Consider the following 27,112-nt stretch of genomic DNA (forward strand, 5'->3'; position numbering starts at 1 on the left):
CACTCAAGGCCTTACCCTCAAATGTCCAAACACGAGAACAATCTAGTGGTCATTCCGAAATTGAAACCGGGAAAATTTCCTTTACCCGAAAAACGGGGACGATTTCACCTTTTTGATTTTCTTAACGAATTTTCTAACGGGGTCTAGAGACTAAACTATCCTTCACTTGGTTAAACCAGATAGAAGGAAAACTATCACTGACTTAGTTTGAAGAAATCAACGCTTTTTTTCTAACCGAAATCAGGCACAGTCATTGATCTAATCATTTGAGAGAATCAACGCTTTTTTCCTAACCGCAATCAGGCACAACCATTGATCTACCCATTTGATAAATTCTTTAGGATTTTATTTAATTTCTCGAATTCTAAGCGTATTCCTATTATTTAAATTTAATTATTAAAACTCCACTGATTCCAGCCTAACCCCATCCGGTCCATGGGTTAGCCACCACCAACCCATTGGAATCGGTAGAACCAGACAATTACTCACCCACCCATAATTAAATGCTTTTTCTTAACTTTTGCTTTTGAATACATATACACACACACTCCTCTTTAAAACTTTAACTTATAAAATAATCCATTGAAAAATAGTTCTTGGTTACATATGTCCTAACTCAAAAATTTCATCCAGTCCCTTGTTTCTCAAAAAACAGTATCACTCTGGACTCTCCGTTTGAGACCAACTGGTCAGCAAAAACGAGATGGAGTGACAGGTTACAATAATCATTTTGTCCATCATACATATCTTCCATGACATACACATGGGTGTCATAGGCACCGCAAGCCCGTGCATCTCCTGGTTAGAACCCTCCAGGATCCTTCTCAGGTGTCCTAGCACTTCACTCAGGAACCGCTTTGTCGGCCCTCGCTCATCGTACTGGAAGCGCACCATTTTTCAACCATACCGAGGCTGCCGCGCATGAGCCATCCTTTGAATTAGTACGAATTCGAATGAGGAATAAATTAACCATTTATCTGAATATTTCAATCTCAATAGTTTTCTTGAATTTTCTTTTTACAATCCGTGTGAATATAAAACGATAGAAATTTCTCTCTTAGAGTATTTAATTATTCATTTATCAAATACTCATAGAATTTTAACATAGAATTTAAGAGAATTCTAATTTTGATATAAAAATTCTTTATGCATCTATTTATGCATAAAAATCAACTTCAATGGGAATAACACTTTTATTTAAAAAAATCCATTCATGCATAAAATCAAGTTTAATAGGAATATCACTTTTAAAATAAAAGGAATTTCTTTATGCATCTGTTTATGCATAAAAATCAATTTTTATAAGAATAACGCTTTTATAATTAAAAAAATTCCTACATGCATCTTTCTATGCATAAAGAATCAAATTTAATAAGAATAACACTTTTGTAATAAAAAAAATTCCTTCATGCATCTTTCTATGCATAAATATCAAATTTAATAAGAATAACACTTTTGTAATAAAAATATTTCCTTTATGCATCTTTCTATGCATAAAAATAAAATTTAATAAGAATAACACTTTTGTAATAAAAGAAATTCTTTTATGCATCTTTCTATGCATAGAAATCAAATGTAATAAGAATAACACTTTTGTAATAAAAAAATTCCTTTATGCATCTTTCTATGCATACAAATCAAATTTAATAAGAATAACACTTTTGTAATAAAAAAATTCCTTTATGCATCTTTCTATGCATACAAATCAAATTTAATAAGAATTACACTTTTATAATAAAAAATTTTCCTTTATGCATCTTTCTATGCATAAAAATAAAATTTAATAATTAATATCAATGGATATCCATGCATATTCATAGGTGAATATGTATATGGAGTAATTAGAATATTTCTTTTAGATGCAAAAATGGTGGGAATTACTCTTTTGGAATAACATAAAAACAAACTTTCTTTTTTCACAGAATTCTGGAAAATTTTACCATAACCTCCTTTGTATGGCTGACCATTTCTCATTTTTATCTTTCCTTAACTTAATTAACCCAATTTAGAATTATAGAACTCTAATCTACATAATTTTCTAAATTTAAGAGAGTAAACAATAAGAAGAGTTTAATTAATCACTTAGTTAATCTTTCTAGGATTAAGAAAGATTGGAATGTAAAAGAGAAGGGGGTGGCCTTTTCATCAAAGGCATAGCATTTGAATTTAATTCAATTATTTGAATTTAATTCAATCATTTGAATTTAATTCAATCATTTGCAAAACATAAAAATAAAGAAAACCATAGATTTTTCATTAAAATTTGTAAACAAAGTAAGAGAATTAGCTTACACGGAGCTTGTAAGCTCTCCTTTGGCTTGAGGGATTGAGGGTTCTACTCTTGTTTGAAGCAATAGTGGCCACCAATTCACTTTGGAGAGGATTAGGCCAAAAACAATTGAATTATTAAAAAATTCAAGGTGGCCAATTGATGATTGGTAGCTTGGAGCTTCTCTCTCTCTCCAACAACTCTTGAAGTTTTATCTTCTCGTTTGGGTGGCCAATTGGTTGGTTGGGGGCTTCACTGCTAATTAAAGAATCAAGCCAAACTTAGTGGTAAGACTATTTTTTATGGTTTTTTTCAATTATCTCAATGACTTTCTTCTTCTCAACCCCTCTCAAGCTTGAGAAGCTTTCAAAATGATGGTTTGTATTCAAATCAAGCTTTCCCAAAGATTCTTAATGTCTAGTTAGAATTAAGCTCATCTTTATGCTTAATTGTAATGCTTTCCTTAAGTAAATCTCTCTCTTAAAAAGAGTAGTCATCTTTATGGTGGCTAAATTTTTAGCAAAAGAATGTTTCTCAATGCTAATCTCTTATTTCAAAACTGAACTCTAAGCTTGATGAGCTAGAGATTAAGAATTGATATTTTCATGATTTTGTGTTAGTAAAAATAATGGTTATTTCATTTTAGATTGTTTATCAGTAGATAAAAATTACTTTAACTCATTCTAAATGAGAAAAGGATTATCCTAACAAATTGGGAAAAGAGGAATGTTTAATTTAGCTTAATCAAGGAGAATAATCATAATTATGCTTGTAATTATGGTTAAAATTATGATATGTATACATAGTTTAATTTAAAGTTTAAAAGAAGAGCTTCTATCATATTTTCATAATAAGTTTTTATTCAAGTAGAAAAGTTGAGAATTATCAGTAATAGCACAGCGAAGCTTTGGCAAGTTTTTCAGAAAAAAAAACACATATCTTATTTTTATGCATAATGCTAAAGGAGGAATTCCTACCATATTCTAGATTTAGATATTTTATGCAAAAAGAATGATTTTTATCATTTTCATGGAAAATTACTTTTTAGTATTTATGCATAATTATTTAATTAAGAGAAAAGAGGATTTTTGATAAATTTATTTTTATGCATGAGAACTTTGATGTAAAAAGAGTAATTCCCATGATATTCGAGATCCAACAATTAAATGTTAAAAGATGAATTTTTGGCATAATTCAAAATATGAGTATTTATCAAAAAGTAGAAATCTGAATATTATCATTTTCTTTAAAAAAATGGCTAGAATTGGTTTTGTAAATCCCATGAATCTTTTATTCAAAAAGAAGAATATTGAATATATCTTATTTTGAGAAATTTGAGAAAGAATGTGAAAAATATCCATCGAGAAAACTTGGATAATTTTTAATCAGAAAAGGGAATCTAAAATTCCTGAGAGAATCAAGGATCCAATAAGTAAACAAAAGTTTAGACTTAGTCCTCATTAATGAAGCTTAAGGAATGAAAACATAATACGTAAATGCTCTTTCTAAGTTTTTACTATAAATCTATGATAAGGTTCATTTTCCTTTTTAAACCTTCAACAACACTCTGATACTTCGATTTAATGGGATGGAGAAAAAGTTACCTTTAACTAAGCCAAGCAATTGGCAGAAACCTAGAATAGAGTAACCATACTAAATGGATGTGATGAGATGTGATGATATGTGAATGGATGTGATGAGATGTGAATGTGATGTGATGAGATGTGAATGGATGTGATGATATGTGGATGGATGTGTTGATATGTGGATGGATGTGATGATATGTGGATGGATGTAAATAGATGTGAATGGATGTGATGATATGTGGATGGATGTAAATAGATGGATGTGTTGATATGTGGATGGATGTGATGATATGTGAATGGATGTGATGATATGTGGATGGATGTAAATAGATGCGAATGGATGTGATGATATGTGGATGGATGTAATGATATGTGGATGGATGTAATGATATGTGGATGGATGTAAATAGATGCGAATGTGATGTGATGAGATGTGGATGGATGTAAATAGATGTGAATGTGATGTGATGAGATGTGAATGGATTTGATGAGAAAATCTATTTCCAATTGTACATTGGAAAATCTATTTTGATTTTCTGTTTCGATCAATTATTCATCATCAAACATGTGACTCGGGCTAGGTACATACTTCTTAAGCAAACTGACATGGAATATATCATGTACCTTGAGATGGGGAGGCAGAAGAAGTTTGAAGGCTAGATCGCCCACTTTCTTTATGACAGCATATGGCCCACAGTATCTGGGAGAGAGCTTCTTGTACTTCTCTCAGGATAAGGAACTTCTTTTTGGTCGTACTCGAATGAAGACCATATCTGACTCTTCAAACTCTCTCTCTGACCTCTTTTTATCTGCATAATGCTTTTGTCTGTCTTGGGCTACCTTTATATCTTTATGGATTGATTGCATCTGCTGGTCCATGTCGTCAAGCATTTGTCTGGACATTTCGACTCTGATCAATGGATCAGACCAAGTTAACGGTGTAAGGAAATCTTGTCCATACAAAGCTTTGAAAGGACTCATCCCAATGCTCTGATGATAAGAAGCATTGTAAGCAAATTGGACCAGATGCAGATGACAACCATTTCTTGGGTTCCCTGCCGTCGCAGCATGACCAAAGGATATCTTCTATCACCTAATTCACCCTTTTCGTCTAGCCATCGGTTTCGGGGTGATAGGCTGTGCTGAGATCCAAGAAAGTTTCTACTGCTTTAAAGAATGCAGTCCAAAATTTTGATGTGAATCTAGGATCTCTGTCACTTACTATCCTCCTAGGTAAACCATGCAATCTGAAGATCTCCTTAAGGAAAACTCTGGCAACATCGACTACAACGTATGTTTCTTTCACTTGAATCAGATGGGCAACTTTGGTTAGCCTGTCAACTACCACAAAAATGGAGTTGTAACCTGATTGCACTGAGGGAGTGACAAAGTCTATACTGATGCATTCCCACTTCATCTGTGGAATGTCTAGTGGCTGCAGTTTCCCTACCATCTTGACTCTCTCTGCCTTGACTCTTTGGCACATCAAGAATTTTCGCACATGATCAAGTACATCCTTTTGGAGTCCTGGCCAGAAGAAGCTTTTCTTCATAGACATATAGTTTTTTATAAACCCTAGATGTCCAGCTATCAGGCTATCATAGGCTTCTCTCACAATTCTTCCCTTTATTCCCACATCATTGGGGATACATAGCCGATTATTATAATACATGCATCCTTGATCCAGTTTGTATCCAAGAACTCGACTCATTTCCTGAGGAGTCTTGCTTTCCTGCATCAGAAGGGTAGCAATAGGGGCAAAGAATTTGTCCTGCAAGATTTTCTCCTTTGCTTCATTGATCAATGGATTTGACACCACTGCTATTACAAGCAAGGAGGCTTTTCTGCTGAGCGCATCTGCAACCACATTTTCTTTCCCCGGCCGATACTTTATTTCAAAATCAAATTCCTGTACGGTTTGCATCCATCTCCTTTGACGCATGTTAAGATCCCTTTGGGTGAAGATCCACTTCAGACTTTGATGATCTGTCACATCAAGGTGAACCTTTGTTGTCCCAAAAGATAATGTCTCCACAACTTTAAAGCATACACTACTGAGAGTAACTCCAAGTCATGGACAGCATAATTTCTCTCATGTGTTCTGAGTTTTCTGGATTCATAGGCCACTGCATGACCTTCCTGCATTAGAGCACCGCCTAAGGCAAACCCACTGGCATCAGTAACTACCTGAAAGGGTTTGGTAAAATCTGGCAATTTAAAAACAAGGTTGGTTACTAAGGCTATTTTTAGCTTGTCAAAGGCACTCTGACACATTGCAGTCCACTAAAAAAGTGTACTTTTCTTGAGAAGGTTAGTCAAAGGGGATATATGATCCCTGTCCCCACCGCGCAATGGATTCAGGGTGCTAGCAGCGGAAGTAGCTCATCTTGTGCGGGGCAGGGGTCCCACATTCGGGGCCTCGCCACCACGGATATCCGGACAAGAGACGAACCCGGAAAAAACTTGCTTTACCCGGAAAGCACGGGCGATTCCACCAGGATAACTCTTTACTCTAACGTAGTCAAGATCATTACTGAACTGATCCGAGTGTACTGATAAAGATACTCGGCCAGATCAAGGAAGAAACTTGCACTTGGATCATAGGGATCAACGCTTTTTTCCCCATTAAGAGGCACAGCCGTTGATTTCTATCCATAGAACAATTACTATCCGGGATTTACTTCATCTATCATAAAAACAGAAAATGAGTCTCGATTTACGGTTTTCCCGGGTACCAGGGAAAAGAGTTCCCAGGCCCCCTAGCTAGAAGTTCATGCAAACATAAAACTAGTCACACCACTTACACACCCAATATGAAATTACCTTTTTCTCATGCATCAGCTAACTTTAAAACAATCCTTTAATGAAACCATTATGTCACTGATGACAATCCTGAAAATCTTTGGTTGAATCCATATTTCTAATCATACATTCGTCGGTGCACTTATGGCATCATTGGCAACCAGAACGCTCACCACTTGTTCAGTCAGGGGCTTTTCAATAGTTCCTAGCTCATAGTACCCGACAATATTTTCACATATAAAAATCAAGATGGAATCCTTGTTGAAGATCAGCAAGATCAATCAACAGATCCATATAAGAGAGCCATGGACTCATCCGTTTTGAGGACCAGCAAGGTCAATCAACCAGATCTATGCCCGGTTTCAGAAAACAACTCTTACTCCTTGTTCCAATATCTTCCACGATGCACATGTGGGTATCTTCGGCGACCCAAAGCCCGAGCACCGTATGGTCAGCACCCTCTAGGATTCTTCGCAGGTGACCTAGTGCTTCACTCATAGGCCGCTTCCTTGGTCCCTCATCCACCGTGCCGGAAGCTCACCTCGGTCGACCTTGCTACGCGAGACGTCCTCCATTGACTCTCTGTGCAGTTGCAACTTTATCAGTTAGGTCTCCTTGACCTTAATCCACAAGACGGTCAAAATGCTTCCCCAGCATTCTTGACATAAAACAGTCATTTACAAACAGTTCACAAAATACAGTTTCTATATCGAACTCTCGTCTTTCCACATTATCCCTCCTTGGTCCACATTACTTATTCCACATTCCATTCACATGTGTACTCATTCTCATCCATTCACTCATATCGACGACACATTATTTCACATACACATTCACATTTATTATTCTACATACACATCCATGTTCGTACATCCACATCATACATCCAATCCCATATCCGCATTCATACATACACATCCATATCCACATCCATACATCCGCATCCACATCCACATTCACATCCATACATCCACATCCACATTCACATCCATACATCCACATCTATATGCATACATCCATTTTCACATCCTCATTCATACATCCACATCCACATACATACATACACATCCATATCCACATCCATACATCCGCATCCACATCCACATTCACATCCATACATCCACATCCACATTAACATCCATACATCCGCATCTATATGCATACATCCATTTTCACATCCTCATTCATACATCCACATCCACATACATACATCCACATCCGTAGTACATCTATACATCCACATCCACATCCACGTTCACATTCACATTCATACATACACATCCACATTCATACATCCACATCCACATCTACATTCATACATCCACATTCACATCCATACATACATATCCACATCCATACATCCACATCCACATCCACATTCACATCCTTACATCCACATCTACATGCATACATCCATTTTCACATCCTCATTCATACATCTACATCCGTATCTACATCCATACATCCACATCCACATTCACATTCACATTCACATTCATACATACACATCCACATCCATACATCCATACATACACATCCACATTCACATTCACATCCATACATACACATCCACATTCACACATCCACATCCACATCTACATTCATACATCCACATTGCATCCATACATCCACATCCACATCCACATCCACATTGCATTCATACATCCACATTGCATCCATACATCCACATCCACATCCACATCCACATTCACATCCATACATACATATCCACATTCATACATCCACATCCACATCTACATTCATACATCCACCTCACATCCATACATCCACATTCACATCCATACATACACATCCACATTCATACATCCACGTCCACATCTACATTCATACATCCACCTCATATCCATACATCCACATCCACATCCACATTCACATCCATACATACACATCCACATTCATACATCCACATCCACATCTACATTCATACATCCACATCACATCCATTCTCGCCCTATCACAACCCTTATACATCTTATCCCATCAGCAGATACACTTCTTACCTCATCCCATACACATCTTATCACATCCTAACTAATCTTAGCACATCCTATCACATCTCATACACCTCTTATCACATCTCATACACATCTTATCATATCCTATCACATCTCATACAACTCTTATCACATCCTATCACTTCTCATATGCATCTTATCACATCCTAATATCTATTTATAGAATACAAGAGAATCCTTATATTTGATATAAGATTTCTTTACGCATCTATTTATGCATAAATTCTATTTTAAGGAGAATAACACTTTCGAAATAAAAATCAATCTTTTATGCATCTTCCTATGCATAAATTCATTTTAAATGAGAATGTCACTCAATCTTTTATGCATCTTCCTATGCATAAATTCAATTTAAATGAGAATGACACTTTTGAATTAAAAATCAATCTTTTATGCATCTTCCTATGCATAAATTCATTTTAAATGAGAATGACACTTTTGGATTAATCCATTTATGATGAAAATCACACTTTTAGTAAAAAAATATCTTTTAAGCACCCATTTATGCATAAAAATCAAATAAGATAAAAGTAACACTTTTATAATAAAAAAATAATCCTTTATGCATACCTCTATGCATGAAATTCAAATATGATAAAAGTAACACTTTTACATTAAAATAATAATCTTTTATACATACCTCTATGCATGAAAATCAAATATGATAAAAGTAACGCTTTTATATTAAAATAATAATCTTTTATGCATACCTCTATGCATGAAAATCAATTATGATAAAAGTAACACTTTTACAATAAAATAATAATCTTTTATGCATACCTCTATGCATGAAAATCAAATATGCATAATATAAAAGTCAATTTCTCCATGATTACAATGAAATTCTTTCAATTAATCTAGGATGATAATTCCTAGAATATGGTAGGAAGCCCTCTTTTCATGCTTTGAATGAAATTATTTTATTTGTAATTTTTACAAAAATTTTACCATAGCTCCGCTGCTATGACTGATAAATCTCAATTATTTTAAAAGATAAAGCTTATCTTTAAGAGAATGATTAGAATGACCCCTAATTGGATCATTAATCCCATAATGGATTGAATCATCAATATTCATGAAATACATAAACTAAAAGCATAGAAAAAAAGCCATTAAAGCATAGATTAATCTTGGATTAAGGAAAAGATTAATGAAAAGCTTCATTTGGATTGAGAATAGATCATGAGTATGACCATTTCTTGAGTGAGAGAGAGAAATTACATAGAAACCATTAGAATTAAGCATAAATGGAAATTTATGTAATTAACTTCAATAGCATTCATCAATTTATGTAATTCTTTACTACCATTCATCAATTAACTTCAATAGCATTCAAAAACCATTCCAATTAAGCTTCTCAAGCTTGAGAGGGGTTGAGAAGAAAGAAACATTGAGAATTTATAGAAAAGATCAAAATTCTCCATTTACCTTACAAATTGCTTGATTCTTTGTTCACGGTAGAGACCCTCAACCAATCAATTGGTTAAGTATGTTGATGGAGCCACCAATGGGGATTGAAGAAAGAGGGAAGCTCCAATTTCTTCAATTTGGAGAGAATTTTAGAGAATAGTAAAAATTAGCATTATTTCAGCATAATTCTAATATAGTAAAATTCTCCTATTTTTTTCAAAGGACTCATGTTCTATTTATAGGAGAGGGAGGCTCTAGCCAAAGCTAACTGATTTCTAGAATTTTCTAGATTTTAGTTTGGTTGAATTTGGACTAGATTTGGACCTAGTTTGGTCCCTTTTTGATTCGGTTTGGTTACTTTTTGATTTGGTTTGGTTCAAGAGAGAGGAGAGATAAAAATATCATAATTTTTGAAGATGTAAAACTCAATTGCACATGTGAAGTAGGCGCCTCATTAAAGGGACTCCCCTTCTTACATATGTGTCAAAATAGAATCATTATACCGAAAATATCTCATATTTTTGATATTACTCATAGTTTCTTACTAATAAACCTTGTACATAGTCAACTCTTCATCTTATGTGAGTATTTACTCATTTTTGGATATCTTCTTTTACAAATTGGATTTATCTCCTCCCCACACATGGATTGATCCTATTGGTCCACAGGAACCTTAATTGGACCATAATCCAAAAATTTCTGAAAATCTAGACCCTTAGGCTAAGGTCCTTTATACCCATTTCTAATTAATTTCAATTGCACATTGGAAAGTTCTTTTTGAGTTTTTGTTTCAGGGAAATTTATTTTAATAATATGAGAAATTTTTCTATCTAAAAATATTCAAAATCTGAATACTCTCTCTAGAATATTCTCTCTCTATGACAAAACAGGTAGAGACAAGATCTTTTATATTTCTGAAGAGGGGATTGATTACAGGGGGAAGATGCTAGACCTCTTGAGAGGATGGGGAGGAATCTTACAAGGGACACTATCTGAGCATACCTAGGTGTAAAGATCCTATACCATCTGGTCAACCCTAGGAATCCTCTGACTTCCTTTACTTACTTGGGTTCTGGCCATTCTACGACTGCTTGGATCTTTGCGGGTCAAGAGAAATCCCATCCTTTGACACTAAGAATCCCAAGTATTCCACCTGGTCAACAGAGAAAGAGCATTTGCTCTTCTTTGCAAAGAGTTGGTGTTTCCTTAGGATTTTGAGGACCTTGCGCACATGATCTTCATGGTCTGCAGCATTCTTTGAGTATACCAAGATATCATCAAAGAAGACAAGAACAAAATCATCCAAGTATTCTCTGAGAATATCCTGCATAAGACGATTGAATGTCGCCGGGGCATTAGTTAATCCAAATGGCATCACTGTGAACTCATAATGCCCATAGCCAGTATTGAATGCTATCTTTGGGATGTCTTGCTCCTTGATTCTTATTTGGTAGTACCCGGATTTGAGATCTATCTTTGTGAACATTTTGGTTCCACTTAACCGATCCAGAAGTTCATCAATCCTAGGAATATGATACTTATTCCTAGTTGTTAATTGATTTAGTCCTCTGTAGTCAATATAGAGGCCTAACGTTCCATCTTTCTTCTTTTGAAAGAGAACGGGTGCACCTCAAGGTGAGACATTGGGTTTGACGAATCCCTATTCTAACAGTTGTCTTAACTATTCCTTAAGTTCTATGGCTTCAGGGACTGGCATTTTCTAAGCATGCTAGGCTACTGACTAAGCTCCCGGGGTTAATTCGATCTCATGATCTACTTCACGAGATGGAGGCATCTCAGTCAACTCTTCAGGAAATACATCTACATACTCACTTAACCACACTGGTTCTTTAGCCTTGCATTTTATGTCTAGAGGATTCATTGTAATGACATACACACCTTCCCTCTTTCTGAGCCCTTTTAATAATTTGGAAGCCTTGACTAATTGTAGCACTGGGGAAATACATCTACATACTCACTTAACCACACTGGTTCTTTAGCCTTGCATTTTATGTCTAGAGGATTCATTGTAATGACATACACAGCTTGCCTCTTTCTGAGCCCTTTTAATAATTTGGAAGCCTTGACTAATTGTAGCACTGGGGATCTGAAAATTCCAATTCCTTGAACTTTATTCTCGTGAAGGTCAAGGAAAGAGATGGTTTCTTTGTGACAATGAATGTCGGCCTGATTTTTTTGGAGCCAATCCATTCCAAGGATTCCATCATATATTCCCAAGGGTAGGACTCTCAACTAGCACTCTGTTATGTTCCCATCTAGGCTAAACTAAATAAGGTCAGTCTCAAGGTGGTGAGTGAAAAGAATCTTCCCACTGGCTAATTCCACTTGCATAGGTTTCCCTGATTTTTGAATTAGGACTAATTTATGCAGACATCCTGGGGAAATAAAAGAATGAGTACTACCTAAATCAATCAAAAGCTTGAATTTCTTACCCTGGAACTCTGCTGGAGACTGGAGGACTGAGAATTGACGGCTCGTGTCACAATGGTTCCTCCATGCCACCCTAGCTTTTTCCACTATCTTCAGCCTGGCAAGAGCCATTTTGCTTTGCTCATTGTAACCGGTGACGTCAAAATATTCTTCCATGGCTTCCACCCATTTCTCCACAGCCTCGCCCAGGTTCTCCCTTTCTCCTTGAAGGGTCAACCACCCGACCACTGTATTGGTGGGATTCCTTTATAAAGATTTGGTTGTGTTTTTTCCCGAGTACTGAGAGGAAAAGAGTTCCGAGGCCCCCTAGCCATCGGCGATTCATGCAAAAATCATCATTTTCCAAAATTCTGAGTCCATTGTATTACAATAATATCCTCTGGACTCTACTTTGAAGATCAGCTGGCCAACCAACGAGATTCAATGTCAAAATTTGGTTCCCAAAAATCTTTCATTTTTATCCATCCAAAATCTTCCTCGACGTACGCATGGGTGTCCCCAACCGCCGCGAGCCCGTGCATCGCCTAGTTAGAACCCTCTCCTTAGGTGTCCTAGCACTTCACTCAGGGACCGCTTTGTCGGTCCTCACCCATCGTACCGGAAGCACACCATTTTGATTGTAAGATTCCTCCCTAGCCTCTCAAGATATCCAGCATCTTCCCCTGTAATCAATCCCCTCTTCAGAAATATAAAAGATCTTGTCTCTACCTGTTTTGACATAGAGAGAGAAAATATTCTAGAGAGAGAATATTCATATTTTGAATATTTTTAGATAGATAAATTTCTCATAATATTAAAATGAATTCACCTGAAACAGAAATTCAAAAGGAACTTTCCAATGTGCAATGGGAATTAATTAGAAATGGGTATAAAGGATCTTAGCCTAAGGGTCTAGATTTTCAAAAAATTTTAGATTATGGTCCAATTAAGGTTCCTGTGGGCCAATAGGATCAATCCATGTGTGGGGAGAAGATAAATCCAATTTGTAAAAGAAGATACCCAAAAATGAGTAAATGCTCACATAAGATGAAGAGTTGACTATGTACAAGCTTTATTAGTAGAGTAATATCAAAAATATGAGATATTTTGGGTATAATGATTCCATTTTGACACATATGTAAGGAAGGGGAGTCCCTTAAAGGAGGTGCATACTTCACATGCTTGAATGAGTTTTAAACTCAAAATTATTGTGATATTTTTATCTCTCCTCTCTCTTGAACCTAACCAAATCAAAATGGAACCAAACCGAATCAAAAAGGAACCAAACTAGGTCCAAATCTAGTCCAAATTCAACCAAACTAAAATCTAGAAAATTCTAGAAATCAGTTAGCTTTGGTTAGATCTTCCCTCTCTTATAAATAGAACATGAATCCTTTGAAAAAAATAGGAGAATTTTACTATACTAGAGTTATGCTGAAATAATGCTAATTTCTACTATTCTCTAAAATTCTCTCCAAATTGGAGAAATTGGAGCTTCCCTCTTTCTTCAATCCCCATTGGTGGCTCCATCAACATACTAAACCAATTGATTGGTTGGGGGCCTCTACCGTGAACAAAGAATCAAGTAATTTGTAAGGTAAATGGTGAATTTTGATTCTTTTCTATAATTTCTCAATGTTTCTCTCTTCTCAACCCCTCTCAAGCTTGAATTTTGATTCTTTTCTATAATTTCTCAATGTTTCTCTCTTCTCAACCCCTCTCAAGCTTGAGAAGCTTAATTGGAATGGTTTTTGAATGCTATTGAAGTTAATTGATGAATGGCAGTGAAGAATTACATAATTTGATGAATGCTATTGAAGTTAATTGATTAATGAGAGTAAAGAATTACATAAATTTCCATTTATGCTTAATTCTAATGGTTTTTATGTAATTTCTCTCTCTCACTCAAGAAATGGTCATACTCATGACCCATTCTCAATCCAAATGAAGCTTTTCATAAAGCTTTTCCTTAATCCAAGATTAATCTATGCTTGAGGCCAAATTAATGGCTTTTTTCTATGCTTTTAGTTTATGTATTTCATGAATATTGATGATTCAATCCATTATTGGATTAATGACCCAATTAGGGATCATTCTAATCATTCCCTTAATGATAAGCTTTCTCCTTCAAAATAAATTGAGATTTATCAGTCATAGTAGTGGAGCTATGGTAAAATTTTTATAAAAATTACACATAAGTAAATTTCATTCAAAGCATGAAAAGAGGACTTCCTACCATATTCTAGGAATTATCATCCTAGATTAATTGAAAGAATTTTATTGTAATCATATAGAAATTGATTTTTATGCTATGCATAAAAGATTATTATTTTAATATAAAAGTGTTACTTTTATCATATTTGGATTTCATGCATAGAGGTATGCATAAAAGAATATTATATTAATGTAAAAGTGTTACTTTTATCATATTTGGATTTCATGCATAGAGGTATGCATAAAAGATTATTATTTTAATATAAAAGTGTTACTTTTATCATATTTGGATTTCATGCATAGAGGTATGCATAAAAGATTATTATTTTAATATAAAAGTGTTACTTTTATCATATTTGGATTTCATGCATAGAGGTATGCATAAAGGATTATTATTTTAATATAAAAGTGTTACTTTTATCATAATTGGATTTCATGCATAGAGGTATGCATAAAAGATTATTATATTAATGTAAAAGTGTTACTTTTATCATATTTGGATTTCATGCATAGGGTATGCGCATAAAAGTTGATTATTTTATTATAAAAGTGTTACTTTTATCATATTTGGATTTCATGCATAGAGGTATGCATAAAAGTTGACTATTTTATTATAAAAGTGTTACTTTTATCATATTTGAATTTCATGCATAGAGGTATGTATAAAAGTTGATTATTTTATTGTAAAAGTGTTACTTTTATCAGATTGGATTTCATGCATAGAGGTATGCATAAAAGATATTCTTTTTATACTAAAAGTGTGATTTTCATCATAAATGGATTTTATGCATAACTTAGATGCATAAGAGAAATTCTTTTATTCTAAAAGTGTAATTCCTACCAAATTGAATTTATGCATAGGAAGATGCATAAAAGAATGGATTTTTAATTCAAAAGTGTTATTCTCATCCAAATTGAATTTATGCATAGGAAGATGCATAAAAGATGGATTTTTAATTCAAAAGTGTCAATTCTCATCTAAATTGAGTTTATGCATAGGAAGATGCATAAAAGATTGAATTTTAATTCAAAAGTGTCATTTTCATTTAAAATGAATTTATGCATAGGAAGATGCATAAAAGATTGATTTTTATTTCGAAAGTGTTAGTCTCCTTAAATGGAATTTATGCATAAATAAATGTGTAGAGAAATCTTATATCAAATATAAGAATTCTCTTGTATTCTATAAATAGATATGGGAAGTGATAGGATGTGATAAGAGGCATATGAGATGTGATAGGATGTGATAAGATGTGTATGAGATGTGATAGGATGTGATAAGAGGTGTATGAGATGTGATAAGATGCATATGAGATGAGTTAGGATGTGATAAGATGAGTTAAGATGTGATAAGATGTGTATGAGATGTGATAGGATGTGATAAGAGGTGTATGAGATGTGATAAGATGTGATAAGATGCATATGAGATGAGTTAGGATGTGATAAGAGGAGTTTAGATGTGTATGGGATGAGGTAAGAAGTGTATGTGATGGGATAAGATGTATATGGGTTGTGATAGGGCGAGAATGGATGTGATGTAAAAGAATAGATGTGAAGGCGTATGTGGTTATATGAATGGGAATGTGGAAATGGATGTATGAATTTGAATGTGGATGTGGATGTATGAATGAATGTGGATATGTATGTAGATACGGATGTGGATATATGTATGTGGATGTGGATGTATGAATGAGGATGTGAAAATGGATGTATGCATGTAGATGTGTATGTATGAATGTGAATGTGGATGTGGATGTGAATGTGGATGTATGGATGTGGATGTATGTATGTGGATGTGGATGTATGAATGAGGATGTGAAAATGGATGTATGCATGTAGAAGTGGATGTATGGATGTGAATGTGGATGTGGATGTGGATGTATGGATGTGGATATGGATGTGTATGTATGAATGCGGATAAGGGATTGGATGTATGATGTGGATGTACGAACATGGATGTGTATGTAGAATAATGAATGTAAATGTGTATGTGAAATAATGTGTCGTCCATATGAGTGAATGGATGAGAATGAGTACACATATGAATGGAATGTGGAATAAGTAATGTGGACTGAGGAGGGATAATGTGGAAAGACGAGAGTTCGATATAGAAACTGTATTTTGTGACCTGTTTGTAAATGACTGTTTTATGTCAAGAATGCTGGGGAAGCATTTTGACCGTCTTGTGGATTAAGGTCATCGAGACCAATCTGATAAAGTTGAAACTGCTGACGGAGAGTCAATGGAGGACGTCTCGCGTAGCAAGGTCGACTGAGGTCTTGACCATCCTCGGTTCGATTTAAATGGTGAGCTTTCGGTACGGTGGATGAGGGACCAAGGAAGCGGCCTATGAGTGAAGCGCTAGGTCACCTGCGAAGCATCCTAGAGGGTGCTGACCATACGGTGTGCGTCGTGAAAGATATTGGAACAAGGAGTAAGAGTTGTTTTCTGAAACCGGGCATGGATCTGATTGATTGACCTTGCTGGTCCTCAACAAATGAGTCCATGGCTCCCTTATATGGATTTGTTGATTGATCTTACTGATCTTCAACGAGGATTCCATCTTGATTTTTATATGTGAAAATATTGTCGGGTACTATGAGCTAGGAACTATTGAAAAGGCCCCTGAGTGAATAGGTGGTGAGCGTTCTGGTTGCCAATGATGCCATAAGTACACCGATGATTGGAAATATGGATTCAACCAGAGATTTTGAGGATTGTCATCGGTGACATAATGGTTTCATTAAAGGATTGTTTTAAAGTTAGTTGATGCTGAGAAAAAGGCAATTTCATATTGGGTGTGTAAGTGGTGTGACTAGTTTTATGTTTGCATGAACTTCCGGCTAGGGGGCCTGGGAACTCTTTTCCCCTGATACCCGAGACAAAACCTAACCAAATTCCTAATTGGATCCCATCACTACAGTGGTTGGCTAACCCATGGGACTAGATGGGGTTAGGCTGAACTAATGGATCCGTAAATCGAGACTCAATTTTTGTTATTACGATAGATAAAGTAAATCTCGGATAGTAATTGTTTTATGGATAGGAATCAACGGCTATGCCTCTTGATGGGGAAAAAAGCGTTGATCCCAATGATCCAAGTGCAAGTTCTTCCTTGATCTGACCAAGTATCTTTATAGGTGCAGTCGGATCAGCTTCAGTAATGGTCTTGACTACGTTAGAGTAAAAAGTTATCCTAGTGGAGTCACCCGTGCTTTCCGGGTAAGGGAAGTTTTTCCGAGTCCGGTTTTGAAAAAACTGACGGATTAGTCTCTTGTCCCGATATCCGTGGACGAGGCCCCGAGTGTGGGACCCTGGCCCGCGCAAGAAAGGCTACTTCCACTGCTAGCACCCCAAATTCGTTGCGCGGTGGAAACAGGGATCTCACAGTTGGTATCAGAGCAAATTGGTTAATAAAGATCAACTGAGAAGCCAAATATGTTAAAAATTTATCAAGAAGTACAAAAAGGTTGTAATTGTGTGATATAATTCATACAATTTGATATTCAAACTAAAAATTCGTAAATTAGTAATTGGGTCTCCAAATGGAAGTACCGCAATTATATGGAATCCTGGACTTGCTTGAGGCCTAGACATGATGGTATTTACCTTATAGTTCCAAGAACCATGACTACCCTTATATACCGAGGGTATAACTGCAGCTCTTTATCGGCAGTATATACGAGTAAATCTAAGACTTGAATTTATAAGCATTAATGCTATCCAGTTGATGAATTCGAATGTGGTTGATATGATTTTTAATTTTGTTTGAGAACTGATGAGTTGATTTGGATTCTGAATTGAAAAATGATGATTCCTGAAAATTGGTTGAAATGTAATAAGTTGAGCGAAAATTCAATGAGGATGAATGGGACGAGTCTCTGTGATGATATTCATAACTGGAATGATGATAATGATTTCAGTAAATCACTATGAGATTAGTGGATTGTGCTGTCGAATTGCTACTGTTAACACTCGACACGGTAGATCAAGTTAAGGAATGACAAATTGAGAACTTGCTTGACTGAAATTTCCGTGGAAAAATGTTTAGAAAGAAATTTTTCGGTCTAATGGACCATTATCGTGTTAAAGATATGAATGATATGATTTGAATGAATTGTTATTTAATGATGAGTTCTATATAAGGGATATTTATCCCCGTATTCTGTTGGGTTGACTAGAATATAAGGAACCCCAGAATAAATTGGATCTTAAGAAAAAGAGTTGTCCTCTACTTTGCGAGATGAGGACATCTCGCACTTTTTAAGTGGGGTAGAATGTAAGATTCCTCCCCTAGCCTTCGAGGTATACAGGAGTAAGAACCTCCCTTTCTGATCTTATAATTATTCCCTCTCTAATATAAAAGAAAGATTCTATTTAAAAAAGGAAGACCCTTTCCCTAGAATACTTCTCAGGAGCCCCACCTGTTTCAAGGATTCAGAACGATGAGTTCAGAAGTGAGAATAGGTGTTTTGGATACTAAGGTTTTGGTCTTCATTCGAGTACGGCCCAAAAGAAGTTCTTTATCTCTTGGGAAGTGTAAGAAGTTAGCCCCAGATATTGTAGGCCATATCTGATTTCAAAGAAAGTAGGTGACTTAGCCTACGAGCTTTTTCTACCTCATCATCTCAAAGTTCATAATGTATTTCATGTAAACCTTCTAAAGAAAACTGTGCCAAACCCAATTCATCGAAAGGCGGAAAAACTTCAGTGGCAAGATACCCCGTTGGCTTCTAGGTTACGCTAGTTCTTTCTTTATATAAGTCGTAACTCTTACTTGTCGCTCGCAGTAATCTTACTTCCATCGATCTCCTTTCTTCTTAATCTCTCTTATGGCTTGGCAGCAAGACTTAGTTTTATCCATGATAATTTCTCACCTTCAAGACACAAGCGAGTCTGTGAAGAAGGATTTTATAGAACTGTATGAGCGCTCACTTTTCCCTCACTTGGGAACTTCTGTAGCTCAGACCAAATGGCGGACCTATCAAGACATAACTAGGGTAACACCGTGGGGTCAGCAGCACTTTCGTAACAATGTCCACTTGGCTATGGTTATTGAAGCTTTGGGTTTGGGTCCCCGATACTATTGCGTGATGAGATCAAGGCATGTTGGGTTTTCTGAGCGGGTCTTCTTACTAGCGTGTTTTCTTCCTCATCAGAAGATATGCCTTTATCTCGTTTTTGGCTTGCCTCTCAGAGGTCCTTTTAATAGGTCACCTCATACCAATGAGATAGGTGCTGCAATAACCGGCCGAATTATTCCCATAGACTACCTTATACGTGTGTAGCTTGTGAGTGCTGCTTTTGTGACCATATGATGGACGGGCTTATGGAAGTGTAAAAAGTTCTTCTATCTTTACTGTATATGTTCCAAGAGTGAATAAAGTTGAAATCTTTGTTCTTGTCCTGAGTCTTACTCTCTTTGAGACTTTTCTTGGTGGTTAATCTTAATTAAATTTTCTCTCAGTCTCATATTCGTGCATCTTGTGAAATTACGCCCAGTTTGCGAGATGAGAATATCTCAGGTTTTTCAAGTGGGAGAGAATGTAGGATTCCTTCCCAGCCTCTCAAGATATCCAGCATCTTCCCTTGTAATCAATCCCCTCTTTAGAAATATAAAAGATCTTGTCTCTACCTGTTTTGACATAGAGAGAAAAAATATTCTAGAGAGAGAATATTCAGATTTTGAATATTTTTAGATAGAAAAATTTCTCATAATATTAAAATGAATTCCCCTGAAACAGAAATTCAAAAAGAACTTTCCAATGTGCAATTGGAATTAATTAGAAATGGGTATAAAGGACCTTAGCCTAAGGGTCTAGATTTTCAGAAAATTTTAGATTATGGTCCAATTAAGGTCCATGTGGGCCAATAGGATCAATCCATGTGTGGGGAGGAGATAAATCCAATTTGTAAAAGAAGATACCCAAAAATGAGTAAATGCTCACATTAGATGAAGAGTTGACTATGTACAAGGTTTATTAGTAAGAAACTATGAGTAATATAAAAAATATGAGATATTTTGGGTATAATGATTCCATTTTGACACATACGTAAGGAAGGGGAGTCCCTTAAAGGAGGTGCATACTTCACATGCTTGAATGAGTTTTAAACTCAAAACTATTGTGATATTTTTATCTCTCCTCTCTCTTGAACCTAACCAAATCAAAATGGAACCAAACTAAATAAAAAAGGAACCAAACTAGGTCCAAATCTAGTCCAAATTCAACCAAACTGAAATCTAAAAAATTCTAGAAATCAGTTAGCTTTGGTTAGAGCTTCCCTCTCCTATAAATAGAACATGAATCCTTTGAAAAAAATAGGAGAATTTTACTATACTAGAGTTATGCTGAAATAATGCTAATTTCTACTATTCTCTGAAATTCTCTCCAAATTGGAGAAATTGGAGCTTCCCTCTTTCTTCAATCCCCATTGGTGGCTCCATCAACATACTAAACCAATTGATTGGTTGGGGGCCTCTACCGTGAACAAAGAATCAAGCAATTTGTAAGGTAAATGGTGAATTTTGATTCTTTTCTATAATTTCTCAATGTTTCTCTCTTCTCAACCCCTCTCAAGCTTGAGAAGCTTAATTGGAATGGTTTTTGAATGCTATTGAAGTTAATTGATGAATGGTTTTTGAATGCTATTGAAGTTAATTGATGAATGGTAGTGAAGAATTACATAATTTGATGAATGCTATTGAAGTTAATTGATTAATGATAGTAAAGAATTACATAAATTTTTATTTATGCTTAATTCTAATGGTTTTTATATAATTTCTCTCTCTCACTTAAGAAATGGTCATACTCATGACCCATTCTCAATCCAAATGAAGCTTTTCATAAAGCTTTTCCTTAATCCAAGATTAATCTATGCTTGAGGCCAAATTAATGGCTTTTTTCTATGCTTTTAGTTTATGTATTTCATGAATATTGATGATTCAATCCATTATTGGGTTAATGATCCAATTAGGGATCATTCTAATCATTCCCTTAATGATAAGCTTTATCCTTCAAAATAAATTAAGATTTATCAGTCATAGTAGCGGAGCTATGGTAAAATTTTTATAAAAATTACACATAAAATAATTTCATTCAAAGCATGAAAAGAGGACTTCCTACCATATTCTAGGAATTATCATCCTAGATTAATTGAAAGAATTTTATTGTAATCATGGAGAAATTGATTTTTATGCTATGCATAAAAGATTATTATTTTAATATAAAAGTGTTACTTTTATCATATTTAGATTTCATGCATAGAGGTATGCATAAAAGATTATTATATTAATGTAAAAGTGTTACTTTTATCATATTTGGATTTCATGCATAGAGGTATGCATAAAAGATTATTATTTTAATATAAAAGTGTTACTTTTATCATATTTGGATATCATGCATAGAGGTATGCATAAAAGATTATTATTTTAATGTAAAAGTGTTACTTTTATTATAATTGGATTACATGCATAGAGGTATGCATAAAAGATTATTATTTTAATGTAAAAGTGTTACTTTTATCATAATTGGATTTTGATGCATAGAGGTATGCATAAAAGATTATTATATTGATGTAAAAGTGTTACTTTTATCATATTTGGATTTCATGCATAGAGGTATGCATAAAAGTTGACTATTTTATTATAAAAGTGTTACTTTTATCATATTTGGATTTCATGCATAGAGGTATGCATAAAAGTTGATTATTTTATTGTAAAAGTGTTACTTTTATCATATTGGATTTCATGCCTAGAGGTATGCATAAAAGATATTCTTTTTATACTAAAAGTGTGATTTTCATCATAAATGGATTTTATGCATAACTTAGATGCATAAGAGAAATTCTTTTATTTTAAAAGTGTAATTCCTACCAAATTGAATTTATGCATAGGAAGATGCATAAAAGAATGGATTTTTAATTCAAAAGTGTTATTCTCATCCAAATTAAATTTATGCATAGGAAGATGCATAAAAGATGGATTTTAATTCAAAAGTGTCAATTCTCATCTAAATTGAGTTTATGCATAGGAAGATGCATAAAAGATTGAATTTTAATTCAAAAGTGACATTTTCATTTAAAATGAATTTATGCATAGGAAGATGCATAAAAGATTGATGTTTATTTTGAAAGTGTTAGTCTCCTTAAATGGAATTTATGCATAAATAAATGTGTAGAGAAATCTTATATCAAATATAAGAATTCTCTTGTATTCTATAAATAGATATGGGAAGTGATAGGATGTGATAAGAGGCATATGAGATGTGATAGGATGTGATAAGATGTGTATGAGATGTGATAGGATGTGATAAGAGGTGTATGAGATGTGATAAGATGCATATGAGATGAGTTAGGATGTGATAAGATGAGTTAAGATGTGATAAGATGTGTATGAGATGTGATAGGATGTGATAAGAGGTGTATGAGATGTGATAAGATGTGATAAGATGCATATGAGATGAGCTAGGATGTGATAAGAGGAGTTTAGATGTGTATGGGATGAGGTAAGAAGTGTATGTGATGGGATAAGATGTATATGGGTTGTGATAGGGCGAGAATGGATGTGATGTAAAAGAATATATGTGAAGGCGTATGTGGTTATATGAATGGGAATGTGAAAATGGATGTATGAATTTGAATGTGGATGTGGATGTATGAATGAATGTGGATATGGATGTAGATATGGATGTGGATGTATGTATGTGGATGTGGATGTATGAATGAGGATGTGAAAATGGATGTATGCATGTAGATGTGTATGTATGAATGTGAATGTGGATGTGGATGTGGATGTATGGATGTGGATGTATGTATGTGGATGTGGATGTATGAATGAGGATGTGAAAATGGATGTATGCATGTAGATGTGGATGTATGGATGTGAATGTGGATGTGGATGTGGATGTATGGATGTGGATATGGATGTGTATGTATGAATGCGGATATGGGATTGGATGTATGATGTGGATGTACGAACATGGATGTGTATGTAGAATAATGAATGTGAATGTAATATAAAGAATGTGAATGTGTATGTGAAATAATGTGTCGTCGATATGAGTAAATGGATGAGAATGAGTACACATATGAATGGAATGTGGAATAAGTAATGTGGACTGAGGTTCGATAATGTGGAAAGACGAGAGTTGGATATAGTACACATATGAATGGAATGTGGAATAAGTAATGTGGACTGAGGAGGAATAATGTGGAAAGACGAGAGTTCGATATAGAAACTGTATTTTGTGACCTGTTTGTAAATGACTGTTTTATGTCAAGAATGCTGGGGAAGCATTTTGACCGTCTTGTGGATTAAGGTAATGGAGACCAATCTGATAAAGTTGCAACTGCTGACGGAGAGTCAATGGAGGACGTCTTGCGTAGCAAGGTCGACCGAGGTCTTGATCAGCCTCGGTTCGATTTAAATGGTGAGCTTCCGGTACGGTGGATGAGGGACCAAGGAAGCGGCCTATGAGTGAAGCGCTAGGTCACCTGCGAAGGATCCTAGAGGGTGCTGACCATACGGTGCTCGGGCTCTGGGTCGCCGAAGATACCCACACGTGCGTCGTGGAAGATATTGGAACAAGGAGTAAGAGTTGTTTTCTGAAACCGGGCATGGATCTGGTTGATTGACCTTGCTGGTCCTCAACAGATGAGTCCATGGCTCTCTTATATGGATCTGTTGATTGATCTTGCTAATCTTCAACGAGGATTCCAGCTTGATTTTTATATGTGAAAATAACTATGAGCTAGGAACTATTGAAAAGGCCCTTGAGTGAACAGGTGGTGAGCGTTTTGGTTGCCAATGATGCCATAAGTACACCGATGAATGAATGATTGGAAATATGGATTCAACCAGAGATTTTGAGGATTGTCATCAGTGACATAATGGTTTCATTAAAGGATTGTTTTAAAGTTAGTTGATGCTGAGAAAAAGGCAATTTCATATTGGGTGTGTAAGTGGTTTGCCTATACTAGCACTACTAGTATTGATGAGGAGGTTATAGGCAAAAAAGATGTTAGTGCTCTCTCCAATCTACGCATGGTGTTGGTGCTTTCTGTTGTTGTTGTGCTTTTGTGATCAAGCAAGAGAGCAAAGCTTATCAAAAGAGAAATAATTCTTTGACTCTCCATTCTACATTTGTGAGATCTGTGCCCTCTCTGTGCATTAAACTCTATAGTGCTAGAGCAGTGGAAGTAGCAACCTCACGCACAGGGCAGATCTTCCCACTCAAGGCCTCGCCCACCACGAATGTCCGAGCAAGGTCCTAGTCCAGGCAAGGTACTAGTTTGGCAGCTCTTCCAAAACCGAACCGAACCCAGAAAAAACTTTCCTTGCCCAGAAAGCATAGGCGATTCCTCTAGGAAAAGCTTCTAACGTAGTCAAGAGCTTAACTATCCTTTGTATTCCGATCGAACCCGCAGATCACATGGCCAGGGATTTAATATTCACGTGATCACAAGATTTTTTGTGATAATAACACATGTGAACAAGTTATTCACATGTTCTCATGTTACCGTTCACAAAATAACAGGTCACTTGCCATTTGGGAACCCCTTAAAAGCTTGGCTACACATGGGAATAAGCTATTCACATGTTCTCATGTTACCATCTTCACATAATAGCAGGTCAGTGGCCACCTAAGAAAATTTTTTATGCCCAACAAAGATAATTTTTTTAGGCCCTTGTGAAAGCTTTGTGAATATAACATGTGATCACAAGATTTTTTGTGTTATTAACATATGTTATTAACATGTTCACATGTTTTCGTTTACGTCAGTGAAATCCTTGCACATGGCCGAATCAAAGGAGGAGGAACTTGCACTTGGTTCATAGAGACCAACGCTTTTCCCCCCCATCAAAACAGGCACAACTGTTGATTCTTTTCCATAGAACAAGAATTATCCCGTGACGTACTTCAACTATCGTAACTTGAATAGAATTGAACTTTATTATAGGAATCCATCGATCCAGCCTAACCCCATCCAATCTCATGGGTTAGCCAACCGCCCAACCACTGTATTGATGGGATACTTTTTAAAAATTTGGCTATGTTTTGTCTCCCGAGTATCAAGGAAAAGAGTTCCCACGTCCCCTAGCCAGCACTCATGCCAAAATTAAATAGACACATGACTTACGCACCCAATATGAAATTGCCTTTTCTCAGATTCAGCTATTTCCAAAATAGAATTGCAATAAAACCACAGTGTTTCCATTATAACCCTCAGTATTCTAGTTCCAAGGTCCAAATTTCAACTTTTCCAATTTCCAACCATAAAATCCAATTCCACTCATACCTTCCTAAGCGTACCTATGGCATCATTGGCAACCAAAATGCTCACCACGTGGTCAGTCCCTCTAGGCTCACCTAGTGCTTCACTCAGGGGCCTTTTCATGGTTCCTAACTCATAGTACCCAGGAGTATAATCTTTTTTTTCCATAAAATTCATATGGACTCTCCGTTGAAGATCATCTAGATCAACCAACAAGATCCATTTACCAAAAAGAGCCATGGAATCATCCGTTGAAGACCAGCAAGGCCAACCAACCAGATCCATGCCCGTGTTCAAAAAACAACTCCAACTCAATGTTCCATTTTCTTCCTCGATGCACGCGTGGGTATCCTAGGCGACTGAGCACTGTATGGTCAGCACCCTCTAGGCTCCTTCATAGGTGACCTAGCGCTTCACTCATAGGCCTCTTCCTTGGCCCCTCATCCACCATCCGGAAGCTCACCATTTTAACCGAACCAAGGTTGGTCAAGACCTGAGCCAACCTTTCCATGCAAGACGTCCTGCTTTGACTCTCCATCTAGTTGTTGCAACATTTTCCACTGAGGTCCACGACCTCATTCCATAAGATAGCAAAAATGCTTCCCCAACATTCTTGACGTAAAACAATCTTTAAAAAACATGTTTCATATGAAAATATAGTATCCAAACAAAATTCCCATCTTTCCATATCATTCCTCATAATGTCTCGTTGGATGCTCTCTTAACAATCCGCCAGGCCCATATTCCACATCATTCCTCATTATTTCTCTTTGGATGCTCTCTTAACGATCCGCTAGGGTGAGTCATCCCATATTCCACATCATTTCTCATCATTCCTCATTAATTCACATCATCCCACATCATTCCACATCATTCACATCATCCCACATCATTCACATCATTCCACACATCACTCCAGATCATTCCACACATCATCCCACATCATCTCACATCATTCCCCACATCACTCCACATCATTCCCCACATCATTCCCCACATCACTCCACATCATTCCACACATTCCACACATCCCTCCACATCATTCCACACATCACCCCACATCACTCCACATCATTCCACACATTCTACAC

This window comes from Cibotium barometz, chromosome 61 (genome assembly GCF_041138505.1).
Source record: "Cibotium barometz isolate CiBa-2024 chromosome 61, ASM4113850v1, whole genome shotgun sequence".
In the NCBI taxonomy this organism is placed as follows: Eukaryota; Viridiplantae; Streptophyta; class Polypodiopsida; order Cyatheales; family Cibotiaceae; genus Cibotium; species Cibotium barometz.